The sequence below is a fragment of the Saccostrea echinata genome, unplaced genomic scaffold (genome assembly GCF_033153115.1).
Source record: "Saccostrea echinata isolate AGI-Se365-2 ecotype Australia unplaced genomic scaffold, CSIRO_AGI_Sech_v1 ptg000088l, whole genome shotgun sequence".
NCBI lineage: Eukaryota > Metazoa > Mollusca > Bivalvia > Ostreida > Ostreidae > Saccostrea > Saccostrea echinata.
In genome coordinates this window covers 87,010-114,942 of record NW_026889837.1, presented here as the reverse complement: position 1 = coordinate 114,942, position 27,933 = coordinate 87,010, and the positions used below count along the sequence as shown (strand labels likewise).

At 31.2% G+C, this 27,933-nt stretch overlaps 1 long non-coding RNA gene across 4 annotated transcripts in view; it reads left to right on the top strand.

Moving 5' to 3' along the window:
- LOC133177161 (uncharacterized) overlaps positions 1-27,295 on the top strand; it is a 32,351-nt gene extending 5,056 nt beyond the window's left edge. The window contains exons 3-14 of one of the 4 annotated variants that reach the window (XR_009719622.1): positions 387-515; positions 3,005-3,133; positions 5,626-5,754; positions 7,787-7,915; positions 10,407-10,535; positions 13,028-13,156; positions 15,189-15,317; positions 17,806-17,934; positions 20,427-20,555; positions 23,044-23,172; positions 25,661-25,789; positions 27,134-27,295. This is a non-coding gene — a long non-coding RNA (uncharacterized LOC133177161). Of the gene's footprint in view, positions 1-386; positions 516-3,004; positions 3,134-5,625; positions 5,755-7,786; positions 7,916-10,406; positions 10,536-13,027; positions 13,157-15,188; positions 15,318-17,805; positions 17,935-19,279; positions 19,442-20,426; positions 20,556-21,899; positions 22,062-23,043; positions 23,173-24,517; positions 24,680-25,660; positions 25,790-27,133 lie in introns of those variants that run through there. The other 3 variants (XR_009719623.1, XR_009719624.1, XR_009719625.1) reach the window with 3 other exon arrangements.
- Positions 27,296-27,933: the final 638 nt, after the last annotated feature.

Sequence of the window (27,933 nt, the reverse complement as noted above, 5' to 3'; positions counted from 1 at the left end):
ATAGAATTACATGAACGAGGACATACATGTGCATTTTTTCAAAGAAGTCGGTCAGGCTACAGTTGTGTAGAAGTTAAGCAGTGTGTGTGTGAACATGCACACTAACATTTTTTTTTTTTTTATATTTTATTAACTGGATTACATGTATTTGTCTAATGTATAATTATTGTCAGTTACATGCTTTTTACCTGTATTATTAATTTACATGTAATTTAACAATGCTGAGACTAATCAGTGCAAATTCATAATTTTCAATTGATATCAAATTAAGGGCATCAGGGAATGTTGTAGGATTGTGTGTGTTTGATGTCTGTCTGTGAATGTTTTAGGTGCTTTTTGATGCTGATTAATTATTGCACCATTTTTTAAATTGATTTTTTTTTTAGGTTCATGGTGATACAGGTTAACTTTGAGGTTCATGCAGATGGTGTTTAAAACTATCAGTCAGGAAAAACAAACTCATTTGAACACAGCTTGAGTCTTCATATATAAAATGATGGCAGTGCTTTTAATATGTAAGTTGAATTTTCTAAAGCTTCTTTGTGTGTATGTGTGTGTGTGCGGGAGGAGGGGGGGGGGGTGTTAAAGCTTAGTAAATGTAGATTTTAAATGAATATTTGAGCAATGAAAGTGAACATCAAACTAATCTGTACATGTATGCTATATATTTTACAGCTAATATGTTTTAAAGAGAATTTCAAAACAGTTACATTCATAGTGTCGTGTATGATAAAATATTAAGATTAAAAAATATAAGAGTTGAAATTTCTTTAATATTTGTCAGTCAGAATGAGCGACTTGTAAGGAAATTCAAAACTTTCAAAGTTCTCTTTCATTTTCCTACAAATTACAAAATGGTTACCATGGAAACAAAACATTTTCTGTAGACTATTTATTTGATCTGCTCATGCAAGTATTTTTGTTATTTTATAGTTATAATGAATATTTTAGTTCTAATTTCAACTTTAATTAAAAGTACGGGAAAAGTAACACTACATGTGTAATAAGCAATCCATTATTATGATGTCATTATGACGTCATAGATGAGTGACCTTGCATTGGCGTAAAAATTGCTTTGAAACAGATGAATGTTTACAAGAATATAAGGGCTTATAACTTCTTTATTCCTATACCAATTTTCCTGAATGATGCATCAATGGACAGGAAATAATCAGTACTTTCTATTTTTACTACTTTCGGGGTATTTGTAAACTTAATTTTTTTTGTCAATCATGGAGAAACAATGAATTCAAGGGTGAGGGATATAAAATTTTGTGCAAAAATGCATTGATTTTTTAAAATAAGACAAATGGACCCGTATGAGTGCTTGATTATGATTTTGCTTGATGTATTTAAAATTATGAAAGAGAATAAAAATGGTATAAGTACATTAATAGGCTAACCGATGACTTAAAATTTGGGTGCAGTTGTGGCTAGATGGAAGCATTTTAAAAGAATTTGCATATAGAACTGTGCATGCTGTAAAATCTTTATTAATGATTGAATTTTCCTGAAATTTGGCATAATGTCACTACATAGTCTGTAGTATGACTTATGATGTTAAATGTTGTAAAATCCAGAAAATTCTTTTCATATTGGGTACATACCTCTAATTATTTTTAGAATCGGTAGGAGAAGAAAGTAGTGCAGAAAAAATTACAAGTTCTTTAATTTGCAGACCTGAGTAAAAAAAACTGTGATAAGGTATTAAACTGAGCCTCATACTTGTTGATAAGGAGTATGTTCCCTTGCAAAAAAGCTTGGCAGATGTAATTTATCAAGAAGATCAGCAGAATTATTTTATGTATTATAACACCAGTGAGAAGTCTTGAAATCCCCTACTTTCACTTTCATTTTCAGAGGTTAACGCAGACAGACGCATTTTGCCGGAAAACGAATCTGACATGCCACCTCGAGATTTTAACCAAGGAAAGACAACTTGATGTGCTTTGATTTGAGGGGTCACTCAATGCTGAACGAAAATTAGGGACATTGCTATGTGAAGAAATGTTAACATTGCCGCCTATGGGAAAACAATTAGTGGGCTGTACCCAATATGTGAAGCCTATTGGTAAGAGAAAATTCTCACAGAACTTTACTTTGTTTTGAACTCGGTGTTTACTATCATTTCCAATTGTTTAAATTTATGAAAGAAGCAAATTTTAATTTGTTTATACATATTTTGAAACAAATCGATTTGTTAATACCCCCCCCCCCCCTTTTAGGAACAGACAGCTTATGCGCATATCTCCCATTGTGTACACATGTAGCATGTAAATTAAATGTATCGATTCTATACAATTTATTAATTCCGAGCCATTAATAGATATTTAGAAAAGGAACAATTATTTTAGAAGTACATCCACCACTATTGTTTATCATCAATACACAAAAGTTCAGAAATGAGGTCGGAATCAGTATTCAGTGAAGTTCAAGGTCAAAGTGAAAGTAGAATGGCAGTAAGTTATCAACACTGCTTAGTGCAGCTATGCTACCTAATGCAGAGTCTTGCAGCATGTAGGTGATATGCATTTGTCATTTTATGAAAGAGGTAAAGAAAAAAGAGGTTTCCATGCTTTATTACAATATTTGTAAATGAAAACTTTTATTTTCATGGAATAGAATTACATGAACGAGGACATACATGTGCATTTTTTCAAAGAAGTCGGTCAGGCTACAGTTGTGTAGAAGTTAAGCAGTGTGTGTGTGAACATGCACACTAACATTTTTTTTTTTTTTATATTTTATTAACTGGATTACATGTATTTGTCTAATGTATAATTATTGTCAGTTACATGCTTTTTACCTGTATTATTAATTTACATGTAATTTAACAATGCTGAGACTAATCAGTGCAAATTCATAATTTTCAATTGATATCAAATTAAGGGCATCAGGGAATGTTGTAGGATTGTGTGTGTTTGATGTCTGTCTGTGAATGTTTTAGGTGCTTTTTGATGCTGATTAATTATTGCACCATTTTTTAAATTGATTTTTTTTTTAGGTTCATGGTGATACAGGTTAACTTTGAGGTTCATGCAGATGGTGTTTAAAACTATCAGTCAGGAAAAACAAACTCATTTGAACACAGCTTGAGTCTTCATATATAAAATGATGGCAGTGCTTTTAATATGTAAGTTGAATTTTCTAAAGCTTCTTTGTGTGTATGTGTGTGTGTGCGGGAGGAGGGGGGGGGGGTGTTAAAGCTTAGTAAATGTAGATTTTAAATGAATATTTGAGCAATGAAAGTGAACATCAAACTAATCTGTACATGTATGCTATATATTTTACAGCTAATATGTTTTAAAGAGAATTTCAAAACAGTTACATTCATAGTGTCGTGTATGATAAAATATTAAGATTAAAAAATATAAGAGTTGAAATTTCTTTAATATTTGTCAGTCAGAATGAGCGACTTGTAAGGAAATTCAAAACTTTCAAAGTTCTCTTTCATTTTCCTACAAATTACAAAATGGTTACCATGGAAACAAAACATTTTCTGTAGACTATTTATTTGATCTGCTCATGCAAGTATTTTTGTTATTTTATAGTTATAATGAATATTTTAGTTCTAATTTCAACTTTAATTAAAAGTACGGGAAAAGTAACACTACATGTGTAATAAGCAATCCATTATTATGATGTCATTATGACGTCATAGATGAGTGACCTTGCATTGGCGTAAAAATTGCTTTGAAACAGATGAATGTTTACAAGAATATAAGGGCTTATAACTTCTTTATTCCTATACCAATTTTCCTGAATGATGCATCAATGGACAGGAAATAATCAGTACTTTCTATTTTTACTACTTTCAGGGTATTTGTAAACTTAATTTTTTTTGTCAATCATGGAGAAACAATGAATTCAAGGGTGAGGGATATAAAATTTTGTGCAAAAATGCATTGATTTTTTAAAATAAGACAAATGGACCCGTATGAGTGCTTGATTATGATTTTGCTTGATGTATTTAAAATTATGAAAGAGAATAAAAATGGTATAAGTACATTAATAGGCTAACCGATGACTTAAAATTTGGGTGCAGTTGTGGCTAGATGGAAGCATTTTAAAAGAATTTGCATATAGAACTGTGCATGCTGTAAAATCTTTATTAATGATTGAATTTTCCTGAAATTTGGCATAATGTCACTACATAGTCTGTAGTATGACTTATGATGTTAAATGTTGTAAAATCCAGAAAATTCTTTTCATATTGGGTACATACCTCTAATTATTTTTAGAATCGGTAGGAGAAGAAAGTAGTGCAGAAAAAATTACAAGTTCTTTAATTTGCAGACCTGAGTAAAAAAAACTGTGATAAGGTATTAAACTGAGCCTCATACTTGTTGATAAGGAGTATGTTCCCTTGCAAAAAAGCTTGGCAGATGTAATTTATCAAGAAGATCAGCAGAATTATTTTATGTATTATAACACCAGTGAGAAGTCTTGAAATCCCCTACTTTCACTTTCATTTTCAGAGGTTAACGCAGACAGACGCATTTTGCCGGAAAACGAATCTGACATGCCACCTCGAGATTTTAACCAAGGAAAGACAACTTGATGTGCTTTGATTTGAGGGGTCACTCAATGCTGAACGAAAATTAGGGACATTGCTATGTGAAGAAATGTTAACATTGCCGCCTATGGGAAAACAATTAGTGGGCTGTACCCAATATGTGAAGCCTATTGGTAAGAGAAAATTCTCACAGAACTTTACTTTGTTTTGAACTCGGTGTTTACTATCATTTCCAATTGTTTAAATTTATGAAAGAAGCAAATTTTAATTTGTTTATACATATTTTGAAACAAATCGATTTGTTAATACCCCCCCCCCCCCCCCTTTTAGGAACAGACAGCTTATGCGCATATCTCCCATTGTGTACACATGTAGCATGTAAATTAAATGTATCGATTCTATACAATTTATTAATTCCGAGCCATTAATAGATATTTAGAAAAGGAACAATTATTTTAGAAGTACATCCACCACTATTGTTTATCATCAATACACAAAAGTTCAGAAATGAGGTCGGAATCAGTATTCAGTGAAGTTCAAGGTCAAAGTGAAAGTAGAATGGCAGTAAGTTATCAACACTGCTTAGTGCAGCTATGCTACCTAATGCAGAGTCTTGCAGCATGTAGGTGATATGCATTTGTCATTTTATGAAAGAGGTAAAGAAAAAAGAGGTTTCCATGCTTTATTACAATATTTGTAAATGAAAACTTTTATTTTCATGGAATAGAATTACATGAACGAGGACATACATGTGCATTTTTTCAAAGAAGTCGGTCAGGCTACAGTTGTGTAGAAGTTAAGCAGTGTGTGTGTGAACATGCACACTAACATTTTTTTTTTTTTTATATTTTATTAACTGGATTACATGTATTTGTCTAATGTATAATTATTGTCAGTTACATGCTTTTTACCTGTATTATTAATTTACATGTAATTTAACAATGCTGAGACTAATCAGTGCAAATTCATAATTTTCAATTGATATCAAATTAAGGGCATCAGGGAATGTTGTAGGATTGTGTGTGTTTGATGTCTGTCTGTGAATGTTTTAGGTGCTTTTTGATGCTGATTAATTATTGCACCATTTTTTAAATTGATTTTTTTTTTAGGTTCATGGTGATACAGGTTAACTTTGAGGTTCATGCAGATGGTGTTTAAAACTATCAGTCAGGAAAAACAAACTCATTTGAACACAGCTTGAGTCTTCATATATAAAATGATGGCAGTGCTTTTAATATGTAAGTTGAATTTTCTAAAGCTTCTTTGTGTGTATGTGTGTGTGTGCGGGAGGAGGGGGGGGGGTGTTAAAGCTTAGTAAATGTAGATTTTAAATGAATATTTGAGCAATGAAAGTGAACATCAAACTAATCTGTACATGTATGCTATATATTTTACAGCTAATATGTTTTAAAGAGAATTTCAAAACAGTTACATTCATAGTGTCGTGTATGATAAAATATTAAGATTAAAAAATATAAGAGTTGAAATTTCTTTAATATTTGTCAGTCAGAATGAGCGACTTGTAAGGAAATTCAAAACTTTCAAAGTTCTCTTTCATTTTCCTACAAATTACAAAATGGTTACCATGGAAACAAAACATTTTCTGTAGACTATTTATTTGATCTGCTCATGCAAGTATTTTTGTTATTTTATAGTTATAATGAATATTTTAGTTCTAATTTCAACTTTAATTAAAAGTATACGGGAAAAGTAACACTACATGTGTAATAAGCAATCCATTATTATGATGTCATTATGACGTCATAGATGAGTGACCTTGCATTGGCGTAAAAATTGCTTTGAAACAGATGAATGTTTACAAGAATATAAGGGCTTATAACTTCTTTATTCCTATACCAATTTTCCTGAATGATGCATCAATGGACAGGAAATAATCAGTACTTTCTATTTTTACTACTTTCGGGGTATTTGTAAACTTAATTTTTTTTGTCAATCATGGAGAAACAATGAATTCAAGGGTGAGGGATATAAAATTTTGTGCAAAAATGCATTGATTTTTTAAAATAAGACAAATGGACCCGTATGAGTGCTTGATTATGATTTTGCTTGATGTATTTAAAATTATGAAAGAGAATAAAAATGGTATAAGTACATTAATAGGCTAACCGATGACTTAAAATTTGGGTGCAGTTGTGGCTAGATGGAAGCATTTTAAAAGAATTTGCATATAGAACTGTGCATGCTGTAAAATCTTTATTAATGATTGAATTTTCCTGAAATTTGGCATAATGTCACTACATAGTCTGTAGTATGACTTATGATGTTAAATGTTGTAAAATCCAGAAAATTCTTTTCAATATGTGAAGCCTATTGGTAAGAGAAAATTCTCACAGAACTTTACTTTGTTTTGAACTCGGTGTTTACTATCATTTCCAATTGTTTAAATTTATGAAAGAAGCAAATTTTAATTTGTTTATACATATTTTGAAACAAATCGATTTGTTAATACCCCCCCCCCCCCCCCTTTTAGGAACAGACAGCTTATGCGCATATCTCCCATTGTGTACACATGTAGCATGTAAATTAAATGTATCGATTCTATACAATTTATTAATTCCGAGCCATTAATAGATATTTAGAAAAGGAACAATTATTTTAGAAGTACATCCACCACTATTGTTTATCATCAATACACAAAAGTTCAGAAATGAGGTCGGAATCAGTATTCAGTGAAGTTCAAGGTCAAAGTGAAAGTAGAATGGCAGTAAGTTATCAACACTGCTTAGTGCAGCTATGCTACCTAATGCAGAGTCTTGCAGCATGTAGGTGATATGCATTTGTCATTTTATGAAAGAGGTAAAGAAAAAAGAGGTTTCCATGCTTTATTACAATATTTGTAAATGAAAACTTTTATTTTCATGGAATAGAATTACATGAACGAGGACATACATGTGCATTTTTTCAAAGAAGTCGGTCAGGCTACAGTTGTGTAGAAGTTAAGCAGTGTGTGTGTGAACATGCACACTAACATTTTTTTTTTTTTTATATTTTATTAACTGGATTACATGTATTTGTCTAATGTATAATTATTGTCAGTTACATGCTTTTTACCTGTATTATTAATTTACATGTAATTTAACAATGCTGAGACTAATCAGTGCAAATTCATAATTTTCAATTGATATCAAATTAAGGGCATCAGGGAATGTTGTAGGATTGTGTGTGTTTGATGTCTGTCTGTGAATGTTTTAGGTGCTTTTTGATGCTGATTAATTATTGCACCATTTTTTAAATTGATTTTTTTTTTAGGTTCATGGTGATACAGGTTAACTTTGAGGTTCATGCAGATGGTGTTTAAAACTATCAGTCAGGAAAAACAAACTCATTTGAACACAGCTTGAGTCTTCATATATAAAATGATGGCAGTGCTTTTAATATGTAAGTTGAATTTTCTAAAGCTTCTTTGTGTGTATGTGTGTGTGTGCGGGAGGAGGGGGGGGGGGGTGTTAAAGCTTAGTAAATGTAGATTTTAAATGAATATTTGAGCAATGAAAGTGAACATCAAACTAATCTGTACATGTATGCTATATATTTTACAGCTAATATGTTTTAAAGAGAATTTCAAAACAGTTACATTCATAGTGTCGTGTATGATAAAATATTAAGATTAAAAAATATAAGAGTTGAAATTTCTTTAATATTTGTCAGTCAGAATGAGCGACTTGTAAGGAAATTCAAAACTTTCAAAGTTCTCTTTCATTTTCCTACAAATTACAAAATGGTTACCATGGAAACAAAACATTTTCTGTAGACTATTTATTTGATCTGCTCATGCAAGTATTTTTGTTATTTTATAGTTATAATGAATATTTTAGTTCTAATTTCAACTTTAATTAAAAGTACGGGAAAAGTAACACTACATGTGTAATAAGCAATCCATTATTATGATGTCATTATGACGTCATAGATGAGTGACCTTGCATTGGCGTAAAAATTGCTTTGAAACAGATGAATGTTTACAAGAATATAAGGGCTTATAACTTCTTTATTCCTATACCAATTTTCCTGAATGATGCATCAATGGACAGGAAATAATCAGTACTTTCTATTTTTACTACTTTCAGGGTATTTGTAAACTTAATTTTTTTTGTCAATCATGGAGAAACAATGAATTCAAGGGTGAGGGATATAAAATTTTGTGCAAAAATGCATTGATTTTTTAAAATAAGACAAATGGACCCGTATGAGTGCTTGATTATGATTTTGCTTGATGTATTTAAAATTATGAAAGAGAATAAAAATGGTATAAGTACATTAATAGGCTAACCGATGACTTAAAATTTGGGTGCAGTTGTGGCTAGATGGAAGCATTTTAAAAGAATTTGCATATAGAACTGTGCATGCTGTAAAATCTTTATTAATGATTGAATTTTCCTGAAATTTGGCATAATGTCACTACATAGTCTGTAGTATGACTTATGATGTTAAATGTTGTAAAATCCAGAAAATTCTTTTCATATTGGGTACATACCTCTAATTATTTTTAGAATCGGTAGGAGAAGAAAGTAGTGCAGAAAAAATTACAAGTTCTTTAATTTGCAGACCTGAGTAAAAAAAACTGTGATAAGGTATTAAACTGAGCCTCATACTTGTTGATAAGGAGTATGTTCCCTTGCAAAAAAGCTTGGCAGATGTAATTTATCAAGAAGATCAGCAGAATTATTTTATGTATTATAACACCAGTGAGAAGTCTTGAAATCCCCTACTTTCACTTTCATTTTCAGAGGTTAACGCAGACAGACGCATTTTGCCGGAAAACGAATCTGACATGCCACCTCGAGATTTTAACCAAGGAAAGACAACTTGATGTGCTTTGATTTGAGGGGTCACTCAATGCTGAACGAAAATTAGGGACATTGCTATGTGAAGAAATGTTAACATTGCCGCCTATGGGAAAACAATTAGTGGGCTGTACCCAATATGTGAAGCCTATTGGTAAGAGAAAATTCTCACAGAACTTTACTTTGTTTTGAACTCGGTGTTTACTATCATTTCCAATTGTTTAAATTTATGAAAGAAGCAAATTTTAATTTGTTTATACATATTTTGAAACAAATCGATTTGTTAATACCCCCCCCCCCCCCTTTTAGGAACAGACAGCTTATGCGCATATCTCCCATTGTGTACACATGTAGCATGTAAATTAAATGTATCGATTCTATACAATTTATTAATTCCGAGCCATTAATAGATATTTAGAAAAGGAACAATTATTTTAGAAGTACATCCACCACTATTGTTTATCATCAATACACAAAAGTTCAGAAATGAGGTCGGAATCAGTATTCAGTGAAGTTCAAGGTCAAAGTGAAAGTAGAATGGCAGTAAGTTATCAACACTGCTTAGTGCAGCTATGCTACCTAATGCAGAGTCTTGCAGCATGTAGGTGATATGCATTTGTCATTTTATGAAAGAGGTAAAGAAAAAAGAGGTTTCCATGCTTTATTACAATATTTGTAAATGAAAACTTTTATTTTCATGGAATAGAATTACATGAACGAGGACATACATGTGCATTTTTTCAAAGAAGTCGGTCAGGCTACAGTTGTGTAGAAGTTAAGCAGTGTGTGTGTGAACATGCACACTAACATTTTTTTTTTTTTTATATTTTATTAACTGGATTACATGTATTTGTCTAATGTATAATTATTGTCAGTTACATGCTTTTTACCTGTATTATTAATTTACATGTAATTTAACAATGCTGAGACTAATCAGTGCAAATTCATAATTTTCAATTGATATCAAATTAAGGGCATCAGGGAATGTTGTAGGATTGTGTGTGTTTGATGTCTGTCTGTGAATGTTTTAGGTGCTTTTTGATGCTGATTAATTATTGCACCATTTTTTAAATTGATTTTTTTTTTAGGTTCATGGTGATACAGGTTAACTTTGAGGTTCATGCAGATGGTGTTTAAAACTATCAGTCAGGAAAAACAAACTCATTTGAACACAGCTTGAGTCTTCATATATAAAATGATGGCAGTGCTTTTAATATGTAAGTTGAATTTTCTAAAGCTTCTTTGTGTGTATGTGTGTGTGTGCGGGAGGAGGGGGGGGGGGTGTTAAAGCTTAGTAAATGTAGATTTTAAATGAATATTTGAGCAATGAAAGTGAACATCAAACTAATCTGTACATGTATGCTATATATTTTACAGCTAATATGTTTTAAAGAGAATTTCAAAACAGTTACATTCATAGTGTCGTGTATGATAAAATATTAAGATTAAAAAATATAAGAGTTGAAATTTCTTTAATATTTGTCAGTCAGAATGAGCGACTTGTAAGGAAATTCAAAACTTTCAAAGTTCTCTTTCATTTTCCTACAAATTACAAAATGGTTACCATGGAAACAAAACATTTTCTGTAGACTATTTATTTGATCTGCTCATGCAAGTATTTTTGTTATTTTATAGTTATAATGAATATTTTAGTTCTAATTTCAACTTTAATTAAAAGTACGGGAAAAGTAACACTACATGTGTAATAAGCAATCCATTATTATGATGTCATTATGACGTCATAGATGAGTGACCTTGCATTGGCGTAAAAATTGCTTTGAAACAGATGAATGTTTACAAGAATATAAGGGCTTATAACTTCTTTATTCCTATACCAATTTTCCTGAATGATGCATCAATGGACAGGAAATAATCAGTACTTTCTATTTTTACTACTTTCAGGGTATTTGTAAACTTAATTTTTTTTGTCAATCATGGAGAAACAATGAATTCAAGGGTGAGGGATATAAAATTTTGTGCAAAAATGCATTGATTTTTTAAAATAAGACAAATGGACCCGTATGAGTGCTTGATTATGATTTTGCTTGATGTATTTAAAATTATGAAAGAGAATAAAAATGGTATAAGTACATTAATAGGCTAACCGATGACTTAAAATTTGGGTGCAGTTGTGGCTAGATGGAAGCATTTTAAAAGAATTTGCATATAGAACTGTGCATGCTGTAAAATCTTTATTAATGATTGAATTTTCCTGAAATTTGGCATAATGTCACTACATAGTCTGTAGTATGACTTATGATGTTAAATGTTGTAAAATCCAGAAAATTCTTTTCATATTGGGTACATACCTCTAATTATTTTTAGAATCGGTAGGAGAAGAAAGTAGTGCAGAAAAAATTACAAGTTCTTTAATTTGCAGACCTGAGTAAAAAAAACTGTGATAAGGTATTAAACTGAGCCTCATACTTGTTGATAAGGAGTATGTTCCCTTGCAAAAAAGCTTGGCAGATGTAATTTATCAAGAAGATCAGCAGAATTATTTTATGTATTATAACACCAGTGAGAAGTCTTGAAATCCCCTACTTTCACTTTCATTTTCAGAGGTTAACGCAGACAGACGCATTTTGCCGGAAAACGAATCTGACATGCCACCTCGAGATTTTAACCAAGGAAAGACAACTTGATGTGCTTTGATTTGAGGGGTCACTCAATGCTGAACGAAAATTAGGGACATTGCTATGTGAAGAAATGTTAACATTGCCGCCTATGGGAAAACAATTAGTGGGCTGTACCCAATATGTGAAGCCTATTGGTAAGAGAAAATTCTCACAGAACTTTACTTTGTTTTGAACTCGGTGTTTACTATCATTTCCAATTGTTTAAATTTATGAAAGAAGCAAATTTTAATTTGTTTATACATATTTTGAAACAAATCGATTTGTTAATACCCCCCCCCCCCCCCCTTTTAGGAACAGACAGCTTATGCGCATATCTCCCATTGTGTACACATGTAGCATGTAAATTAAATGTATCGATTCTATACAATTTATTAATTCCGAGCCATTAATAGATATTTAGAAAAGGAACAATTATTTTAGAAGTACATCCACCACTATTGTTTATCATCAATACACAAAAGTTCAGAAATGAGGTCGGAATCAGTATTCAGTGAAGTTCAAGGTCAAAGTGAAAGTAGAATGGCAGTAAGTTATCAACACTGCTTAGTGCAGCTATGCTACCTAATGCAGAGTCTTGCAGCATGTAGGTGATATGCATTTGTCATTTTATGAAAGAGGTAAAGAAAAAAGAGGTTTCCATGCTTTATTACAATATTTGTAAATGAAAACTTTTATTTTCATGGAATAGAATTACATGAACGAGGACATACATGTGCATTTTTTCAAAGAAGTCGGTCAGGCTACAGTTGTGTAGAAGTTAAGCAGTGTGTGTGTGAACATGCACACTAACATTTTTTTTTTTTTTATATTTTATTAACTGGATTACATGTATTTGTCTAATGTATAATTATTGTCAGTTACATGCTTTTTACCTGTATTATTAATTTACATGTAATTTAACAATGCTGAGACTAATCAGTGCAAATTCATAATTTTCAATTGATATCAAATTAAGGGCATCAGGGAATGTTGTAGGATTGTGTGTGTTTGATGTCTGTCTGTGAATGTTTTAGGTGCTTTTTGATGCTGATTAATTATTGCACCATTTTTTAAATTGATTTTTTTTTTAGGTTCATGGTGATACAGGTTAACTTTGAGGTTCATGCAGATGGTGTTTAAAACTATCAGTCAGGAAAAACAAACTCATTTGAACACAGCTTGAGTCTTCATATATAAAATGATGGCAGTGCTTTTAATATGTAAGTTGAATTTTCTAAAGCTTCTTTGTGTGTATGTGTGTGTGTGCGGGAGGAGGGGGGGGGGGGTGTTAAAGCTTAGTAAATGTAGATTTTAAATGAATATTTGAGCAATGAAAGTGAACATCAAACTAATCTGTACATGTATGCTATATATTTTACAGCTAATATGTTTTAAAGAGAATTTCAAAACAGTTACATTCATAGTGTCGTGTATGATAAAATATTAAGATTAAAAAATATAAGAGTTGAAATTTCTTTAATATTTGTCAGTCAGAATGAGCGACTTGTAAGGAAATTCAAAACTTTCAAAGTTCTCTTTCATTTTCCTACAAATTACAAAATGGTTACCATGGAAACAAAACATTTTCTGTAGACTATTTATTTGATCTGCTCATGCAAGTATTTTTGTTATTTTATAGTTATAATGAATATTTTAGTTCTAATTTCAACTTTAATTAAAAGTACGGGAAAAGTAACACTACATGTGTAATAAGCAATCCATTATTATGATGTCATTATGACGTCATAGATGAGTGACCTTGCATTGGCGTAAAAATTGCTTTGAAACAGATGAATGTTTACAAGAATATAAGGGCTTATAACTTCTTTATTCCTATACCAATTTTCCTGAATGATGCATCAATGGACAGGAAATAATCAGTACTTTCTATTTTTACTACTTTCGGGGTATTTGTAAACTTAATTTTTTTTGTCAATCATGGAGAAACAATGAATTCAAGGGTGAGGGATATAAAATTTTGTGCAAAAATGCATTGATTTTTTAAAATAAGACAAATGGACCCGTATGAGTGCTTGATTATGATTTTGCTTGATGTATTTAAAATTATGAAAGAGAATAAAAATGGTATAAGTACATTAATAGGCTAACCGATGACTTAAAATTTGGGTGCAGTTGTGGCTAGATGGAAGCATTTTAAAAGAATTTGCATATAGAACTGTGCATGCTGTAAAATCTTTATTAATGATTGAATTTTCCTGAAATTTGGCATAATGTCACTACATAGTCTGTAGTATGACTTATGATGTTAAATGTTGTAAAATCCAGAAAATTCTTTTCAATATGTGAAGCCTATTGGTAAGAGAAAATTCTCACAGAACTTTACTTTGTTTTGAACTCGGTGTTTACTATCATTTCCAATTGTTTAAATTTATGAAAGAAGCAAATTTTAATTTGTTTATACATATTTTGAAACAAATCGATTTGTTAATACCCCCCCCCCCCCCCCTTTTAGGAACAGACAGCTTATGCGCATATCTCCCATTGTGTACACATGTAGCATGTAAATTAAATGTATCGATTCTATACAATTTATTAATTCCGAGCCATTAATAGATATTTAGAAAAGGAACAATTATTTTAGAAGTACATCCACCACTATTGTTTATCATCAATACACAAAAGTTCAGAAATGAGGTCGGAATCAGTATTCAGTGAAGTTCAAGGTCAAAGTGAAAGTAGAATGGCAGTAAGTTATCAACACTGCTTAGTGCAGCTATGCTACCTAATGCAGAGTCTTGCAGCATGTAGGTGATATGCATTTGTCATTTTATGAAAGAGGTAAAGAAAAAAGAGGTTTCCATGCTTTATTACAATATTTGTAAATGAAAACTTTTATTTTCATGGAATAGAATTACATGAACGAGGACATACATGTGCATTTTTTCAAAGAAGTCGGTCAGGCTACAGTTGTGTAGAAGTTAAGCAGTGTGTGTGTGAACATGCACACTAACATTTTTTTTTTTTTTATATTTTATTAACTGGATTACATGTATTTGTCTAATGTATAATTATTGTCAGTTACATGCTTTTTACCTGTATTATTAATTTACATGTAATTTAACAATGCTGAGACTAATCAGTGCAAATTCATAATTTTCAATTGATATCAAATTAAGGGCATCAGGGAATGTTGTAGGATTGTGTGTGTTTGATGTCTGTCTGTGAATGTTTTAGGTGCTTTTTGATGCTGATTAATTATTGCACCATTTTTTAAATTGATTTTTTTTTTAGGTTCATGGTGATACAGGTTAACTTTGAGGTTCATGCAGATGGTGTTTAAAACTATCAGTCAGGAAAAACAAACTCATTTGAACACAGCTTGAGTCTTCATATATAAAATGATGGCAGTGCTTTTAATATGTAAGTTGAATTTTCTAAAGCTTCTTTGTGTGTATGTGTGTGTGTGCGGGAGGAGGGGGGGGGGTGTTAAAGCTTAGTAAATGTAGATTTTAAATGAATATTTGAGCAATGAAAGTGAACATCAAACTAATCTGTACATGTATGCTATATATTTTACAGCTAATATGTTTTAAAGAGAATTTCAAAACAGTTACATTCATAGTGTCGTGTATGATAAAATATTAAGATTAAAAAATATAAGAGTTGAAATTTCTTTAATATTTGTCAGTCAGAATGAGCGACTTGTAAGGAAATTCAAAACTTTCAAAGTTCTCTTTCATTTTCCTACAAATTACAAAATGGTTACCATGGAAACAAAACATTTTCTGTAGACTATTTATTTGATCTGCTCATGCAAGTATTTTTGTTATTTTATAGTTATAATGAATATTTTAGTTCTAATTTCAACTTTAATTAAAAGTACGGGAAAAGTAACACTACATGTGTAATAAGCAATCCATTATTATGATGTCATTATGACGTCATAGATGAGTGACCTTGCATTGGCGTAAAAATTGCTTTGAAACAGATGAATGTTTACAAGAATATAAGGGCTTATAACTTCTTTATTCCTATACCAATTTTCCTGAATGATGCATCAATGGACAGGAAATAATCAGTACTTTCTATTTTTACTACTTTCGGGGTATTTGTAAACTTAATTTTTTTTGTCAATCATGGAGAAACAATGAATTCAAGGGTGAGGGATATAAAATTTTGTGCAAAAATGCATTGATTTTTTAAAATAAGACAAATGGACCCGTATGAGTGCTTGATTATGATTTTGCTTGATGTATTTAAAATTATGAAAGAGAATAAAAATGGTATAAGTACATTAATAGGCTAACCGATGACTTAAAATTTGGGTGCAGTTGTGGCTAGATGGAAGCATTTTAAAAGAATTTGCATATAGAACTGTGCATGCTGTAAAATCTTTATTAATGATTGAATTTTCCTGAAATTTGGCATAATGTCACTACATAGTCTGTAGTATGACTTATGATGTTAAATGTTGTAAAATCCAGAAAATTCTTTTCATATTGGGTACATACCTCTAATTATTTTTAGAATCGGTAGGAGAAGAAAGTAGTGCAGAAAAAATTACAAGTTCTTTAATTTGCAGACCTGAGTAAAAAAAACTGTGATAAGGTATTAAACTGAGCCTCATACTTGTTGATAAGGAGTATGTTCCCTTGCAAAAAAGCTTGGCAGATGTAATTTATCAAGAAGATCAGCAGAATTATTTTATGTATTATAACACCAGTGAGAAGTCTTGAAATCCCCTACTTTCACTTTCATTTTCAGAGGTTAACGCAGACAGACGCATTTTGCCGGAAAACGAATCTGACATGCCACCTCGAGATTTTAACCAAGGAAAGACAACTTGATGTGCTTTGATTTGAGGGGTCACTCAATGCTGAACGAAAATTAGGGACATTGCTATGTGAAGAAATGTTAACATTGCCGCCTATGGGAAAACAATTAGTGGGCTGTACCCAATATGTGAAGCCTATTGGTAAGAGAAAATTCTCACAGAACTTTACTTTGTTTTGAACTCGGTGTTTACTATCATTTCCAATTGTTTAAATTTATGAAAGAAGCAAATTTTAATTTGTTTATACATATTTTGAAACAAATCGATTTGTTAATACCCCCCCCCCCCCTTTTAGGAACAGACAGCTTATGCGCATATCTCCCATTGTGTACACATGTAGCATGTAAATTAAATGTATCGATTCTATACAATTTATTAATTCCGAGCCATTAATAGATATTTAGAAAAGGAACAATTATTTTAGAAGTACATCCACCACTATTGTTTATCATCAATACACAAAAGTTCAGAAATGAGGTCGGAATCAGTATTCAGTGAAGTTCAAGGTCAAAGTGAAAGTAGAATGGCAGTAAGTTATCAACACTGCTTAGTGCAGCTATGCTACCTAATGCAGAGTCTTGCAGCATGTAGGTGATATGCATTTGTCATTTTATGAAAGAGGTAAAGAAAAAAGAGGTTTCCATGCTTTATTACAATATTTGTAAATGAAAACTTTTATTTTCATGGAATAGAATTACATGAACGAGGACATACATGTGCATTTTTTCAAAGAAGTCGGTCAGGCTACAGTTGTGTAGAAGTTAAGCAGTGTGTGTGTGAACATGCACACTAACATTTTTTTTTTTTTTATATTTTATTAACTGGATTACATGTATTTGTCTAATGTATAATTATTGTCAGTTACATGCTTTTTACCTGTATTATTAATTTACATGTAATTTAACAATGCTGAGACTAATCAGTGCAAATTCATAATTTTCAATTGATATCAAATTAAGGGCATCAGGGAATGTTGTAGGATTGTGTGTGTTTGATGTCTGTCTGTGAATGTTTTAGGTGCTTTTTGATGCTGATTAATTATTGCACCATTTTTTAAATTGATTTTTTTTTTAGGTTCATGGTGATACAGGTTAACTTTGAGGTTCATGCAGATGGTGTTTAAAACTATCAGTCAGGAAAAACAAACTCATTTGAACACAGCTTGAGTCTTCATATATAAAATGATGGCAGTGCTTTTAATATGTAAGTTGAATTTTCTAAAGCTTCTTTGTGTGTATGTGTGTGTGTGCGGGAGGAGGGGGGGGGGGTGTTAAAGCTTAGTAAATGTAGATTTTAAATGAATATTTGAGCAATGAAAGTGAACATCAAACTAATCTGTACATGTATGCTATATATTTTACAGCTAATATGTTTTAAAGAGAATTTCAAAACAGTTACATTCATAGTGTCGTGTATGATAAAATATTAAGATTAAAAAATATAAGAGTTGAAATTTCTTTAATATTTGTCAGTCAGAATGAGCGACTTGTAAGGAAATTCAAAACTTTCAAAGTTCTCTTTCATTTTCCTACAAATTACAAAATGGTTACCATGGAAACAAAACATTTTCTGTAGACTATTTATTTGATCTGCTCATGCAAGTATTTTTGTTATTTTATAGTTATAATGAATATTTTAGTTCTAATTTCAACTTTAATTAAAAGTACGGGAAAAGTAACACTACATGTGTAATAAGCAATCCATTATTATGATGTCATTATGACGTCATAGATGAGTGACCTTGCATTGGCGTAAAAATTGCTTTGAAACAGATGAATGTTTACAAGAATATAAGGGCTTATAACTTCTTTATTCCTATACCAATTTTCCTGAATGATGCATCAATGGACAGGAAATAATCAGTACTTTCTATTTTTACTACTTTCAGGGTATTTGTAAACTTAATTTTTTTTGTCAATCATGGAGAAACAATGAATTCAAGGGTGAGGGATATAAAATTTTGTGCAAAAATGCATTGATTTTTTAAAATAAGACAAATGGACCCGTATGAGTGCTTGATTATGATTTTGCTTGATGTATTTAAAATTATGAAAGAGAATAAAAATGGTATAAGTACATTAATAGGCTAACCGATGACTTAAAATTTGGGTGCAGTTGTGGCTAGATGGAAGCATTTTAAAAGAATTTGCATATAGAACTGTGCATGCTGTAAAATCTTTATTAATGATTGAATTTTCCTGAAATTTGGCATAATGTCACTACATAGTCTGTAGTATGACTTATGATGTTAAATGTTGTAAAATCCAGAAAATTCTTTTCATATTGGGTACATACCTCTAATTATTTTTAGAATCGGTAGGAGAAGAAAGTAGTGCAGAAAAAATTACAAGTTCTTTAATTTGCAGACCTGAGTAAAAAAAACTGTGATAAGGTATTAAACTGAGCCTCATACTTGTTGATAAGGAGTATGTTCCCTTGCAAAAAAGCTTGGCAGATGTAATTTATCAAGAAGATCAGCAGAATTATTTTATGTATTATAACACCAGTGAGAAGTCTTGAAATCCCCTACTTTCACTTTCATTTTCAGAGGTTAACGCAGACAGACGCATTTTGCCGGAAAACGAATCTGACATGCCACCTCGAGATTTTAACCAAGGAAAGACAACTTGATGTGCTTTGATTTGAGGGGTCACTCAATGCTGAACGAAAATTAGGGACATTGCTATGTGAAGAAATGTTAACATTGCCGCCTATGGGAAAACAATTAGTGGGCTGTACCCAATATGTGAAGCCTATTGGTAAGAGAAAATTCTCACAGAACTTTACTTTGTTTTGAACTCGGTGTTTACTATCATTTCCAATTGTTTAAATTTATGAAAGAAGCAAATTTTAATTTGTTTATACATATTTTGAAACAAATCGATTTGTTAATACCCCCCCCCCCCCCCCTTTTAGGAACAGACAGCTTATGCGCATATCTCCCATTGTGTACACATGTAGCATGTAAATTAAATGTATCGATTCTATACAATTTATTAATTCCGAGCCATTAATAGATATTTAGAAAAGGAACAATTATTTTAGAAGTACATCCACCACTATTGTTTATCATCAATACACAAAAGTTCAGAAATGAGGTCGGAATCAGTATTCAGTGAAGTTCAAGGTCAAAGTGAAAGTAGAATGGCAGTAAGTTATCAACACTGCTTAGTGCAGCTATGCTACCTAATGCAGAGTCTTGCAGCATGTAGGTGATATGCATTTGTCATTTTATGAAAGAGGTAAAGAAAAAAGAGGTTTCCATGCTTTATTACAATATTTGTAAATGAAAACTTTTATTTTCATGGAATAGAATTACATGAACGAGGACATACATGTGCATTTTTTCAAAGAAGTCGGTCAGGCTACAGTTGTGTAGAAGTTAAGCAGTGTGTGTGTGAACATGCACACTAACATTTTTTTTTTTTTTATATTTTATTAACTGGATTACATGTATTTGTCTAATGTATAATTATTGTCAGTTACATGCTTTTTACCTGTATTATTAATTTACATGTAATTTAACAATGCTGAGACTAATCAGTGCAAATTCATAATTTTCAATTGATATCAAATTAAGGGCATCAGGGAATGTTGTAGGATTGTGTGTGTTTGATGTCTGTCTGTGAATGTTTTAGGTGCTTTTTGATGCTGATTAATTATTGCACCATTTTTTAAATTGATTTTTTTTTTAGGTTCATGGTGATACAGGTTAACTTTGAGGTTCATGCAGATGGTGTTTAAAACTATCAGTCAGGAAAAACAAACTCATTTGAACACAGCTTGAGTCTTCATATATAAAATGATGGCAGTGCTTTTAATATGTAAGTTGAATTTTCTAAAGCTTCTTTGTGTGTATGTGTGTGTGTGCGGGAGGAGGGGGGGGGGTGTTAAAGCTTAGTAAATGTAGATTTTAAATGAATATTTGAGCAATGAAAGTGAACATCAAACTAATCTGTACATGTATGCTATATATTTTACAGCTAATATGTTTTAAAGAGAATTTCAAAACAGTTACATTCATAGTGTCGTGTATGATAAAATATTAAGATTAAAAAATATAAGAGTTGAAATTTCTTTAATATTTGTCAGTCAGAATGAGCGACTTGTAAGGAAATTCAAAACTTTCAAAGTTCTCTTTCATTTTCCTACAAATTACAAAATGGTTACCATGGAAACAAAACATTTTCTGTAGACTATTTATTTGATCTGCTCATGCAAGTATTTTTGTTATTTTATAGTTATAATGAATATTTTAGTTCTAATTTCAACTTTAATTAAAAGTACGGGAAAAGTAACACTACATGTGTAATAAGCAATCCATTATTATGATGTCATTATGACGTCATAGATGAGTGACCTTGCATTGGCGTAAAAATTGCTTTGAAACAGATGAATGTTTACAAGAATATAAGGGCTTATAACTTCTTTATTCCTATACCAATTTTCCTGAATGATGCATCAATGGACAGGAAATAATCAGTACTTTCTATTTTTACTACTTTCGGGGTATTTGTAAACTTAATTTTTTTTGTCAATCATGGAGAAACAATGAATTCAAGGGTGAGGGATATAAAATTTTGTGCAAAAATGCATTGATTTTTTAAAATAAGACAAATGGACCCGTATGAGTGCTTGATTATGATTTTGCTTGATGTATTTAAAATTATGAAAGAGAATAAAAATGGTATAAGTACATTAATAGGCTAACCGATGACTTAAAATTTGGGTGCAGTTGTGGCTAGATGGAAGCATTTTAAAAGAATTTGCATATAGAACTGTGCATGCTGTAAAATCTTTATTAATGATTGAATTTTCCTGAAATTTGGCATAATGTCACTACATAGTCTGTAGTATGACTTATGATGTTAAATGTTGTAAAATCCAGAAAATTCTTTTCATATTGGGTACATACCTCTAATTATTTTTAGAATCGGTAGGAGAAGAAAGTAGTGCAGAAAAAATTACAAGTTCTTTAATTTGCAGACCTGAGTAAAAAAAACTGTGATAAGGTATTAAACTGAGCCTCATACTTGTTGATAAGGAGTATGTTCCCTTGCAAAAAAGCTTGGCAGATGTAATTTATCAAGAAGATCAGCAGAATTATTTTATGTATTATAACACCAGTGAGAAGTCTTGAAATCCCCTACTTTCACTTTCATTTTCAGAGGTTAACGCAGACAGACGCATTTTGCCGGAAAACGAATCTGACATGCCACCTCGAGATTTTAACCAAGGAAAGACAACTTGATGTGCTTTGATTTGAGGGGTCACTCAATGCTGAACGAAAATTAGGGACATTGCTATGTGAAGAAATGTTAACATTGCCGCCTATGGGAAAACAATTAGTGGGCTGTACCCAATATGTGAAGCCTATTGGTAAGAGAAAATTCTCACAGAACTTTACTTTGTTTTGAACTCGGTGTTTACTATCATTTCCAATTGTTTAAATTTATGAAAGAAGCAAATTTTAATTTGTTTATACATATTTTGAAACAAATCGATTTGTTAATACCCCCCCCCCCCCTTTTAGGAACAGACAGCTTATGCGCATATCTCCCATTGTGTACACATGTAGCATGTAAATTAAATGTATCGATTCTATACAATTTATTAATTCCGAGCCATTAATAGATATTTAGAAAAGGAACAATTATTTTAGAAGTACATCCACCACTATTGTTTATCATCAATACACAAAAGTTCAGAAATGAGGTCGGAATCAGTATTCAGTGAAGTTCAAGGTCAAAGTGAAAGTAGAATGGCAGTAAGTTATCAACACTGCTTAGTGCAGCTATGCTACCTAATGCAGAGTCTTGCAGCATGTAGGTGATATGCATTTGTCATTTTATGAAAGAGGTAAAGAAAAAAGAGGTTTCCATGCTTTATTACAATATTTGTAAATGAAAACTTTTATTTTCATGGAATAGAATTACATGAACGAGGACATACATGTGCATTTTTTCAAAGAAGTCGGTCAGGCTACAGTTGTGTAGAAGTTAAGCAGTGTGTGTGTGAACATGCACACTAACATTTTTTTTTTTTTTATATTTTATTAACTGGATTACATGTATTTGTCTAATGTATAATTATTGTCAGTTACATGCTTTTTACCTGTATTATTAATTTACATGTAATTTAACAATGCTGAGACTAATCAGTGCAAATTCATAATTTTCAATTGATATCAAATTAAGGGCATCAGGGAATGTTGTAGGATTGTGTGTGTTTGATGTCTGTCTGTGAATGTTTTAGGTGCTTTTTGATGCTGATTAATTATTGCACCATTTTTTAAATTGATTTTTTTTTTAGGTTCATGGTGATACAGGTTAACTTTGAGGTTCATGCAGATGGTGTTTAAAACTATCAGTCAGGAAAAACAAACTCATTTGAACACAGCTTGAGTCTTCATATATAAAATGATGGCAGTGCTTTTAATATGTAAGTTGAATTTTCTAAAGCTTCTTTGTGTGTATGTGTGTGTGTGCGGGAGGAGGGGGGGGGGGTGTTAAAGCTTAGTAAATGTAGATTTTAAATGAATATTTGAGCAATGAAAGTGAACATCAAACTAATCTGTACATGTATGCTATATATTTTACAGCTAATATGTTTTAAAGAGAATTTCAAAACAGTTACATTCATAGTGTCGTGTATGATAAAATATTAAGATTAAAAAATATAAGAGTTGAAATTTCTTTAATATTTGTCAGTCAGAATGAGCGACTTGTAAGGAAATTCAAAACTTTCAAAGTTCTCTTTCATTTTCCTACAAATTACAAAATGGTTACCATGGAAACAAAACATTTTCTGTAGACTATTTATTTGATCTGCTCATGCAAGTATTTTTGTTATTTTATAGTTATAATGAATATTTTAGTTCTAATTTCAACTTTAATTAAAAGTACGGGAAAAGTAACACTACATGTGTAATAAGCAATCCATTATTATGATGTCATTATGACGTCATAGATGAGTGACCTTGCATTGGCGTAAAAATTGCTTTGAAACAGATGAATGTTTACAAGAATATAAGGGCTTATAACTTCTTTATTCCTATACCAATTTTCCTGAATGATGCATCAATGGACAGGAAATAATCAGTACTTTCTATTTTTACTACTTTCGGGGTATTTGTAAACTTAATTTTTTTTGTCAATCATGGAGAAACAATGAATTCAAGGGTGAGGGATATAAAATTTTGTGCAAAAATGCATTGATTTTTTAAAATAAGACAAATGGACCCGTATGAGTGCTTGATTATGATTTTGCTTGATGTATTTAAAATTATGAAAGAGAATAAAAATGGTATAAGTACATTAATAGGCTAACCGATGACTTAAAATTTGGGTGCAGTTGTGGCTAGATGGAAGCATTTTAAAAGAATTTGCATATAGAACTGTGCATGCTGTAAAATCTTTATTAATGATTGAATTTTCCTGAAATTTGGCATAATGTCACTACATAGTCTGTAGTATGACTTATGATGTTAAATGTTGTAAAATCCAGAAAATTCTTTTCATATTGGGTACATACCTCTAATTATTTTTAGAATCGGTAGGAGAAGAAAGTAGTGCAGAAAAAATTACAAGTTCTTTAATTTGCAGACCTGAGTAAAAAAAACTGTGATAAGGTATTAAACTGAGCCTCATACTTGTTGATAAGGAGTATGTTCCCTTGCAAAAAAGCTTGGCAGATGTAATTTATCAAGAAGATCAGCAGAATTATTTTATGTATTATAACACCAGTGAGAAGTCTTGAAATCCCCTACTTTCACTTTCATTTTCAGAGGTTAACGCAGACAGACGCATTTTGCCGGAAAACGAATCTGACATGCCACCTCGAGATTTTAACCAAGGAAAGACAACTTGATGTGCTTTGATTTGAGGGGTCACTCAATGCTGAACGAAAATTAGGGACATTGCTATGTGAAGAAATGTTAACATTGCCGCCTATGGGAAAACAATTAGTGGGCTGTACCCAATATGTGAAGCCTATTGGTAAGAGAAAATTCTCACAGAACTTTACTTTGTTTTGAACTCGGTGTTTACTATCATTTCCAATTGTTTAAATTTATGAAAGAAGCAAATTTTAATTTGTTTATACATATTTTGAAACAAATCGATTTGTTAATACCCCCCCCCCCCTTTTAGGAACAGACAGCTTATGCGCATATCTCCCATTGTGTACACATGTAGCATGTAAATTAAATGTATCGATTCTATACAATTTATTAATTCCGAGCCATTAATAGATATTTAGAAAAGGAACAATTATTTTAGAAGTACATCCACCACTATTGTTTATCATCAATACACAAAAGTTCAGAAATGAGGTCGGAATCAGTATTCAGTGAAGTTCAAGGTCAAAGTGAAAGTAGAATGGCAGTAAGTTATCAACACTGCTTAGTGCAGCTATGCTACCTAATGCAGAGTCTTGCAGCATGTAGGTGATATGCATTTGTCATTTTATGAAAGAGGTAAAGAAAAAAGAGGTTTCCATGCTTTATTACAATATTTGTAAATGAAAACTTTTATTTTCATGGAATAGAATTACATGAACGAGGACATACATGTGCATTTTTTCAAAGAAGTCGGTCAGGCTACAGTTGTGTAGAAGTTAAGCAGTGTGTGTGTGAACATGCACACTAACATTTTTTTTTTTTTTATATTTTATTAACTGGATTACATGTATTTGTCTAATGTATAATTATTGTCAGTTACATGCTTTTTACCTGTATTATTAATTTACATGTAATTTAACAATGCTGAGACTAATCAGTGCAAATTCATAATTTTCAATTGATATCAAATTAAGGGCATCAGGGAATGTTGTAGGATTGTGTGTGTTTGATGTCTGTCTGTGAATGTTTTAGGTGCTTTTTGATGCTGATTAATTATTGCACCATTTTTTAAATTGATTTTTTTTTTAGGTTCATGGTGATACAGGTTAACTTTGAGGTTCATGCAGATGGTGTTTAAAACTATCAGTCAGGAAAAACAAACTCATTTGAACACAGCTTGAGTCTTCATATATAAAATGATGGCAGTGCTTTTAATATGTAAGTTGAATTTTCTAAAGCTTCTTTGTGTGTATGTGTGTGTGTGCGGGAGGAGGGGGGGGGGTGTTAAAGCTTAGTAAATGTAGATTTTAAATGAATATTTGAGCAATGAAAGTGAACATCAAACTAATCTGTACATGTATGCTATATATTTTACAGCTAATATGTTTTAAAGAGAATTTCAAAACAGTTACATTCATAGTGTCGTGTATGATAAAATATTAAGATTAAAAAATATAAGAGTTGAAATTTCTTTAATATTTGTCAGTCAGAATGAGCGACTTGTAAGGAAATTCAAAACTTTCAAAGTTCTCTTTCATTTTCCTACAAATTACAAAATGGTTACCATGGAAACAAAACATTTTCTGTAGACTATTTATTTGATCTGCTCATGCAAGTATTTTTGTTATTTTATAGTTATAATGAATATTTTAGTTCTAATTTCAACTTTAATTAAAAGTACGGGAAAAGTAACACTACATGTGTAATAAGCAATCCATTATTATGATGTCATTATGACGTCATAGATGAGTGACCTTGCATTGGCGTAAAAATTGCTTTGAAACAGATGAATGTTTACAAGAATATAAGGGCTTATAACTTCTTTATTCCTATACCAATTTTCCTGAATGATGCATCAATGGACAGGAAATAATCAGTACTTTCTATTTTTACTACTTTCGGGGTATTTGTAAACTTAATTTTTTTTGTCAATCATGGAGAAACAATGAATTCAAGGGTGAGGGATATAAAATTTTGTGCAAAAATGCATTGATTTTTTAAAATAAGACAAATGGACCCGTATGAGTGCTTGATTATGATTTTGCTTGATGTATTTAAAATTATGAAAGAGAATAAAAATGGTATAAGTACATTAATAGGCTAACCGATGACTTAAAATTTGGGTGCAGTTGTGGCTAGATGGAAGCATTTTAAAAGAATTTGCATATAGAACTGTGCATGCTGTAAAATCTTTATTAATGATTGAATTTTCCTGAAATTTGGCATAATGTCACTACATAGTCTGTAGTATGACTTATGATGTTAAATGTTGTAAAATCCAGAAAATTCTTTTCATATTGGGTACATACCTCTAATTATTTTTAGAATCGGTAGGAGAAGAAAGTAGTGCAGAAAAAATTACAAGTTCTTTAATTTGCAGACCTGAGTAAAAAAAACTGTGATAAGGTATTAAACTGAGCCTCATACTTGTTGATAAGGAGTATGTTCCCTTGCAAAAAAGCTTGGCAGATGTAATTTATCAAGAAGATCAGCAGAATTATTTTATGTATTATAACACCAGTGAGAAGTCTTGAAATCCCCTACTTTCACTTTCATTTTCAGAGGTTAACGCAGACAGACGCATTTTGCCGGAAAACGAATCTGACATGCCACCTCGAGATTTTAACCAAGGAAAGACAACTTGATGTGCTTTGATTTGAGGGGTCACTCAATGCTGAACGAAAATTAGGGACATTGCTATGTGAAGAAATGTTAACATTGCCGCCTATGGGAAAACAATTAGTGGGCTGTACCCGGATATCGCAATTTTTTCTCGACCCATTGACTTTGAGATAATAAGGTTTAACTGTATTTGTTTATTTTTTTTTTTTCATTAACTATCAAAACCTGTTTAATTTGGATGCTTGTTTCATTTATAAATATGATATAAATTATCTGTTATTTTAAGCCGTCAGAATTCGTAATTCTGAGATCTGAGAAATATCATCTCAACTTTGAGTGTTCAAGATTAATAATACAGAAAATGGCAAATTGACCTAGTCTAGAAACCCCAATCAATCAAACTTATATAGGTCAAGGATTGGGTGCAAGCAATTGGTTGACATCTACTTTCTTGTCTCCGAGTATACCTTGTATATCCGATTGTACCTTGTCTAGGGTTCATGTAATTTGTCAAGTTAACTTTCGGTTTTTTTGATGATTACCGCATATACCAATCCAACAACGAAAATTGTTTGGCTTTGCAAACTATTTCAGTAACTGTAATATGTAAAATCATTTTTTGAATAATAAAACTATTGATAATAAATCATTCTTAGGTTATAATTTTTTCAAGTTACTTAATTGAACATTATGGAGTGTGTACACCAAATTCACATGTACATTGATTTTAATGTTCTTCG